Consider the following 7500-nt stretch of genomic DNA (forward strand, 5'->3'; position numbering starts at 1 on the left):
GATCCCAGCATAACAATTCCATTTTTGTCTAAATTACAGAGTAAGCGGGCTTCTAGATGTGGTATTTCGTTAGTGATTCTTTCAGGTCCGTGGCTTGTCACATGAGTTTGAATTTCATATTTCCGTATGTGGAAAGAAGTATAAATATCTTCATATATCAAACGCTCGCTAATTAGTACCGCATCTTCAAAATTGTAACCTTCCCATGGCATATAAGCTACTAATACGTTTTTGCCCAAAGCAAGTTCACCACCAACTGTAGCAGCACCGTCCGCTAAAATTTGCCCTTTTTTAATGCATTTACCCTGGTGAACCTGGGATTTTTGCTGCATACAAGTATTTTTGTTAGAACGTTGATACATAACTAATGGAATTCTTCGAGTATATCCATTGCCCGAAAAAATGATCTTGTCAGTATCGGTATAAATGATCTTTCCCCCGTGTTCGGCTATAGCGGCAACCCCTGAATCTCGAGCCACTTGGCGTTCCAACCCAGTTCCAACAATGCACTTTTCGGACCGAGAAAGCGGGACTGCTTGACGTTGCATATTAGAACTCATTAAAGCACGATTCGCATCATTATGTTCGATAAAAGGAATGAGGGAAGCTCCAATAGAAAAATATTGGAAGGGAAAAATACTTCGAAGATGAACTTGTTCCCATTCAATAGTCAAGAATTCTTGACGGTATCGAGCTGGAACAATCTGTTCTTCCTGAATACCTGGATTCAGTGCCAAAGAATTTCCTGTCGCTACCATATAGTATTCATCTCGACTTGGTGATAAATAAAGCATCCGCACTTTTTTTAATCTCTCTGAAATTTCATAAAATGGAGTTTCGAGAGATCCCCAATCACCAATCCTTGCATGAATTGCTAATGATCCAATAAGTCCAACATTAATTCCTTCAGACGTGTCAATTGGGCAAATGCGTCCATAATGACTAGGATGGATATCTCGTATCCGAAAACTAGCAGTTCGCCCTGTCAATCCTCCTGGGCCCAAATAACTCAATTTTCGCCCATGAACTATTTGTGTCAATGGATTAGTTCGATCTAAAACTTGAGATAATGGGTGTAATCCGAAAAAAGATTCAAATGTGGTTGTTAATGGAGTTGAAGTTACCAAATTCTGAGGAGTCGGTATTAATTTATGCCTAATTGCTCCACATATAGTTCCTCTAACCATATTTTCTAAACGAACTAGAGCCAATCCGAATTGATCTTGTAAGAGATCCGCAACAGAACGAATCCGTTTATTTTTCAAATGATTCATATCGTCAAGTGTACCCATTCCAAATTTAAGTCCAATCAAATGATCTGCAGCTGCCAATATATCTCGCTGTAACAAAAATGTATTGTTCTCAGGTATATCAAGATTAAGTCTCTGGTTCAGATTTCGTCGACCAATCCTTCCTAATTCACATCTTTGTTGAAAGAATTTCTTTTGTAATTCCTTACATAAGGATTCAGAAAATACCGGATCTCCGCCTACACAAGAAAATTGTTGATAAAACTCCAAAATGGCATTTTCTTTTGATCTAATTTTTTTTTTTCTCCTTATCATTCAGGAAAGACAAAAAAATTTCAGGGTAGCAAACATTCTCGAGAATTTCTCTTAGATTCGAACCCATAGCTGATGATAGAACTAGAATAGATATTTTCTGTTTCCTACTCACACGAGCCCATATCCTTGCTTTTCGATCAATCTCTAATTCTAATCTTCCTCCCCAATCAGATATTATGGTGCCGGTATAGACCGAAATTCCGTTATGGTCCAATTCTGACCGGTAATAGATACCGGGGCTTTGCAATATTTGACTGATGACAATTCTGTATAGTCCATTTACTATAGAAGTTCCCAGGGAATTCATTAGAGGAATGTTTCCAATCAAAATTGTTTGTTCTTGCATATCCCTACGGGTTTTCCAAATTAATCCTGCGGATACGTATAATTCAGAAGAATATGTGAGTGATTCATATACAGCATCTCTTTCTTTTATCAATGGTTCTACCAATTTATATGTTTCCACAAATAATTGAAATTCAATTTCTTGATCTGTATCTTCAATTTTTGGAAACTTAGAAAGTTCTTCTGTTAAGCCATGATCAATGAACCTACAAAACCCTTCAAATTGTATCTGATTAAACGCAGGTATTGTAGACATTCTCTCATTTCCACCCCCAAGCATTTTATTTATTTCCCATTTATAAAAAAAATCCCATTATTTGCTTAAAATGGATCGATCTAGCAATGATGGAATTTATATTATGTTTACTGAATCACATGAAATTTTACCTAACTTCATAGGTGTAATAGATGTAATGCATGAAATACATATGAACGTAGGAATAAAGAGACTTTGATACTCAAATTAAATTGGAATTTGCAACAACTACAAATGAATTGGTAAATTCTATTTAGAATTATGGAGTTTTGTATAAAATATCTATATCAAAACAAAAGTGAGTCAATTTCTACCATTATTATGATATTCCAATCGGATTGGGTACTATAAATAGATTCGGGATTTGATCTGAAGAAACAATATAGAATTTTTTTTATTTAACAACATGGAACTTTTTCGTAGATTTCACTGTTAAAAAAAATTCGCATAGAAGAGAGATATTTTACCTATACCTATATTTTTTTTAGTAGAATTCGTAGAATGCGATTGAAGTATGTATAAGGACTTGTATTTATTAATAAACATGTGCAGATATATATATATAGTTAGTTATATATATCGCCTCCTTTATTACAGTTCTATGGGGAACATCACATGTCGTACTCTATCAAAAATTTATATTTTCTATTTAATGATAATGAAAAAAAAATTCTAAAAACAGAATTCCGAACATTTCCTATAAACATCTTATATATATATAAGATATTAGATTTAGATAATAGTAATCGTTTATGTTCTGGGGTTTACATATACTCATAATCGCTATTAAAATTGTCATTAATAAGGATTTTTTTATGGTTATGGAAACGAATCAATACGGATGGATTAGTAATGATTAGTTATCTATCAATTTTTATTTATTTAGGTAAGGTATCCATTTTTGGATTGTTTTCTTATATCATTAGGGAAACCGAATTTGCAATTTCAATCCAAGAATCATTTATGAATTCACAGTCAATAGTTAAAGTTAACGGTTCCCATTTGTCCTGATTTTTTGCTTTTGTGAATGAAAATCCACATTTTTTTTTTCAATAGAAAAAGCAAAGTTTTGCGGTTTTTCGTTTTAGATATTGTGTGTTGTAAGATACTATCTATCTAAGAGATAGAGCCAATCCAATATTTTGTATCGTTTTGGCGGCATGGCCGAGCGGTAAGGCGGGGGACTGCAAATCCCTTTTTCCCCAGTTCAAATCCGGGTGTCGCCTCAGCAACAAACAAAAGAATCAAAATACCCTCTTCTGTTTTGCTGATATAACTTTATCATTTTTTTTAGAAGAAAAGCATCTTTAGATTTGCTTGATTCTAAGCATCGTTGGGGTTCTCTAAAATGTTATAAATCCTTGCGTATAGGTTTCGTTTCCAGAATTTAGTAGAGTAATGAAAAATAATCGTTAAATCTTGAGATGATAGCCCTTCGACTACTAATGTAGTGTCTACTCATTGGGTCTTGAATTAGGGAATATAATTTCATTTTTCCTTACGGAAAGGAGGAAGATACTTGATATACGGACTCATGAAAGTATCTGAGTACTCGAGCATTCAATCAATATTATATTGAATGAATAATTGGCTTTTTTTTTTATTTTAATCTTAAAAAAAGAACTTATTTCTTTTCGATAAGCTCTAACCACGCATGTAATAGGCCATCCCATCTTCCGATTGTCTCTATGAAACAATCGGGGGGACAGTAAAGATTAGATCAAATGAGAAAGGAATAATAGTAGGGTTATGTGATAGATACTATCTTGATTCTCTATTTTGAGACTTTTTACTTAATGTAATGAAATGCAGGACAACAAAAGAAAGACTAGGTCTTATTATTCCTACATGTTACTAACATTCTTTTGATACTTCCAAGAGTTTTTCTGCCTCTTTTATTTATTTGTACTGAATTTTTTCGATTATACTAGAAATCATATAATAACTTGGGATAATTCGATTTTTTGTATTGTTTCATCAATGGTGTTGTGCCCGAATCTCTTTTTGACTATGCGCTAGTGATTCCACTATTATTAGTGAATAATAATTATTAGTGAGCAATAATGGAATAATTCTTTTATATTCATAGAGATAGGGGACATAATTCACATGGATATGGTAAGTCTCGCTTGGGCTGCTTTAATGGTAGTCTTTACATTTTCTCTTTCCCTCGTAGTATGGGGAAGAAGTGGACTCTAGAAGTACTACTAATTGAAAAATAAAACTGTATTGTTTTTGGTTTATTTTATAGATCGTTCTGCAAAACTTTTTTTCTTTTATTTTGAAAAGTAAAAAAAAAAAAGAGTTCGGATTATAAGTTTTTAAGTGGATCCATACTTTCAACACGAAAGAACATAGACATAGTGGTTGTCCAATGAGATACTACGCATAATAATATACTACCTCATAATAAGATAGTACCTCGGGGTAGCCACCCACATATTACGTGCTTACCACTTCTTTTATTTATTATTATTAGTATTTTAGTTATTTTCAAAATAGGATTTTTTCTTGTTTTAGGGAACTCATTTCATATCATGCTTCAAACGTTAAATAAAAATGGGGTTTGCTAATTCTTTTCGAAATCCGAAGATAAAAAGTTCCCATGGAACCGAACTCCTGGATCATCTGTCAACTGCTCAATCAATTACTTCTTTCGAATGCTAAAAAAAAATTAGTGGCCTTTCGATTATTTGATTTCAGATTCATTCTAATCAACATGAATTATGAAGCAAAGAAATAGAATTGGGCCACTATGTATATTAGATTAATATTACATATATGTAATTGATATGATATCTATATATAAATAGAAAGATATATATATTGTATATTCATCTATATTCAAATTGATCGATATTCAACCTCTATTTTTATAGAGTACAATTTTATATTTATACACTTCAATAACAATAATAGATAGTATGGTAGAAGGATTCATATATTTCTTTCTACCATACTATCGGATCTTATCGAATACTTCTCTCGTAGAATACTGATAATTCTAGTCCGCCAATTTCATTTAAGACGCGAAATTTTAATGCTTTTCATTTTTCTTATCTTCAATCATTGATAAGAACTAAAACGTCAAGGTTAATTCAAATTAATCACTTTGACTGATTGTTTTTACGTATATTATAAGTAAAAAGGCGGTCGGAACTAGAATGAACAGTGCAGTAGCAATAAATGCGAGAATATTTACTTCCATAATATCATCGTTTCATTTTTTATTCGCAATAACTCGGGATTTAATCCCATAGAGATGATAAATGTTTCGCTTGTAAATTCAAGGGGATGCGTTGCATCTCGATGATATCGAATCGTATTAAAATATCATGAATAACAATATCGGAGCTATCAAATCGATTCATCGTCGAGAATTGAATAGTATAACATAGGAAGATCTTTTATCCATACCGAATTTAAACAAAATGGGATTCCTGATGCAATCAAGAATTTCGTTACTTTTTTTTATTTATAATTTTTTGCATTCTTTCTTTTCTATAATCTACTGCCCTCTTATTCAATGCAATCATCTGATGAAGTCTCATCAGACTACCTTTACCCTTACATTGTTTATAAACAAACTCAAGCAAAGAATAGCAGCGAAATTCAAAAAAGGAAAAGGAGGTAGGTTCGAACTAAACTCCTTCCTTTTTTTGTACTTATAAAATCTTCTTAAAAAAAAGAAATAAAAACGAAACTTAAACTTTCAAAAATTCTTAATTACCTCACTAAGAGAGATAGATGGGATCCTTGTTTGTATTAATATCCTCTTTCCTTGAATTAGTAGTGGGACGTATATATCAAAAGTTAAGTGTTAAATTTTAATAAGATAGATTATTTCAAATTCAAATTAGTAATTGAATTTACTAATTGAGGTTACAAAAAATCGGAGCCAGAACGGATATATTTTGCTTTCAGACGAAAAATTAGATCAAAGTTTACTATGTAAACTTTATTTTGTATCGTCCAAATTCCCTTTATGTATGTGCTTTCCGGAAACGTATAGTACTCTATTTCATTAGAAAAATCGGGCGTAATCAACTAGACCCAGTACGCCTTCGAATCCTGAATATGATGCTACCAATAATTGTGGTAATTCACATATGGCACATATGTCTTTCTCCCATCAATTAGTACTCGTTGAAGAAATCAAAATTCCCATATTTTTTTGTTGAAAAATGTGGAAAAAAAATAAGAGAGATCCCGTTTGGAATAAAATTCAGTTATGTTATTTGTTCTCTCTTTCACAGGAAAGGAAGAGATTAATTGATGTATTTTTTTTTTATTGGATTTGGATCCATCGGGACTGACGGGACTCGAACCCGCAGCTTCCGCCTTGACAGGGCGGTGCTCTGACCAATTGAACTACAATCCCAGGGAAATAAAGTGTACAACATATGTTGTTGATTTAATTTCCTTCAAACCTTTCTATGTAGATTTTTGATTCGAATTGTCATATTCTACCAGACAGAGACGCGAGTAATAAAGTAATAGATTGATATGCGCGGAGACATGGACTTTAGTGTGAGAAGCATGGATTAATATTTATTTTTTCGTTATTGTAAAATTGATTGATTATCAATCTGTCAATGAATAAAAAAAGAGTTTTTTTTTTTATTCTTTCATATCAAGTCAAGTATTTCTGTAGAAGGACAAATAGGTTATATCATTTTATGGTGGATACGCGATATATTGGGCCGAGCTGGATTTGAACCAGCGTAGACTATTGCCAACGAATTTACAGTCCGTCCCCATTAACCGCTCGGGCATCGACCCGGGAAGAATCAATTCCAAGCTTGTTGATAATCCATGATCAACTTCCTTTCGTAGTACCCTACCCCCAGGGGAAGTCGAATCCCCGCTGCCTCCTTGAAAGAGAGATGTCCTGGACCACTAGACGATGGGGGCATACTTGCCCGACTGCCATCATACTATGATCATAGTATGAATAGTTTTTTGAAATTGTCAATATAAAATAAATATAATGGACTAATATGATGCAATTCGACGTATTTTTCTTTCTTTCATTATTCCATCGAAATTTTTTTATTTGTGATTTCTATTTATGAATCGTTCATTCTAATCACCATTCCCCATATAATTCTATATAGAAATTATTTTATTTTAAATTGCATTTTTTTTTATTTATTTCATTTAAATAATATACATAAATTTGCAAATTGGAATATATAGTTATATTACTTATATTATAGAATATCAAATGAAAATAGTGATTAGTAGTGATTAGAGGAAACCTCTAAAATAAACAAAAATAATAAATATTAGAAAAAAAAAATATTCTTTTTTTATTTTATTCTTTTTTTATTT

The sequence above is a fragment of the Cucumis melo genome, unplaced genomic scaffold, assembly GCF_025177605.1.
Source record: "Cucumis melo cultivar AY unplaced genomic scaffold, USDA_Cmelo_AY_1.0 utg000882l, whole genome shotgun sequence".
NCBI classification, from domain to species: domain Eukaryota; kingdom Viridiplantae; phylum Streptophyta; class Magnoliopsida; order Cucurbitales; family Cucurbitaceae; genus Cucumis; species Cucumis melo.